Below are 1,255 nucleotides of genomic sequence, written 5' to 3' on the forward strand. Positions count from 1 at the left end.
CAAGGCTTTCAGCAGCTTCACCAAGACTATGACGAACTTTATGCGTAAGTTTAGCTGCTCGACTTCCACTATCGCCGTCCCTAGGTCTATCCCCGAGGACGCCAGACCCATACCAGGACGTGCCTCCGCGACACTCGAGCGAACACCACCGATTCCCTCTCCAGCACGTCAATCTTCATACATGCCACGGGAGCGTCAACCTTCACCCACTCCTTCACGCCACTCGTCACACGAGTCTAGGGAGAGACAGAGATGCGGTTCGCGAGGTTCCAGAGCCTCCTCTAGTCGGTGATCCGCGCGTCGTTCTGCAGCTCGAGATGAGCATGAGGTTGAGATTGAGGTTGAGCAGCGAGTTGAACATCAGGGTGATTATCAGCCTACGGAGGTTGTTGTGTTGGCATCGGACCATGGCGAGTACAGAGTCGATGACATGCAGTGTGACGAGCAGCCGAACTTGTATCAGAACACGCAAGCGGTTGAGCAGCAAGTCGACGAACCAGTTGATGTCACACCCACGGATCCCGAACAAGGCGAAGGACAGAGTCAGTTTCACGCCCCTCCTTGGGTGAGCACGGACTCCTTCTTCTACTACTAAGGTACTCCTAACCTCCTTTGTATATACCATTTCATTCATGCATTGTTTCTGTTGTGCTTCTCAAATCCTTCTGCAAATTTTTCTTACACAGGAGACTGTGTAATTTAAGTTTGGGGGAGAGTTTGAGATGATGTATCTGATCTTGTGTTCTGTGATTCTTATTTCATATTTTTGTATCATATCATATTTGAGTCTGCATTCATTTATTTGCATTAAAAAAAAAAAAAATTGAGAAAACTTGAAAATTTCCACAAAAACAGAGTGTTCATGTAGCTTGCACTTGCATATTAGGATTGGGTCTAGTTTCATTCATATAGGGTTGTTGCATTTAGCATAGGGGTTGATGATGATTGTAACCTTGTTAGCATGTTGAATTCAATATGATAGGATCAAGGCCCTTGTTATTAGTTCTTTGATGCTTGTTGATCGAACTTGAAAATGTAAGATTGAAGCATGTTTTGAATTGATATCATTCCCTATCTACCTGAACCTAATCCTGACTTGCAATTATCATGTGATGCATTGAAGTTGAACTCATGGATACCATACACATACTTGGATTGTCTTTCACATTTTTACCACCCTCGTCAATCCAAGTAGCTGATTCCCATCTTTGGAACAGTTCCCCGCACCCTTAACCAATCGTTCTTTCAAGCCAAC

The sequence above is a fragment of the Camelina sativa genome, chromosome 10 (assembly GCF_000633955.1).
Source record: "Camelina sativa cultivar DH55 chromosome 10, Cs, whole genome shotgun sequence".
In the NCBI taxonomy this organism is placed as follows: Eukaryota; Viridiplantae; Streptophyta; class Magnoliopsida; order Brassicales; family Brassicaceae; genus Camelina; species Camelina sativa.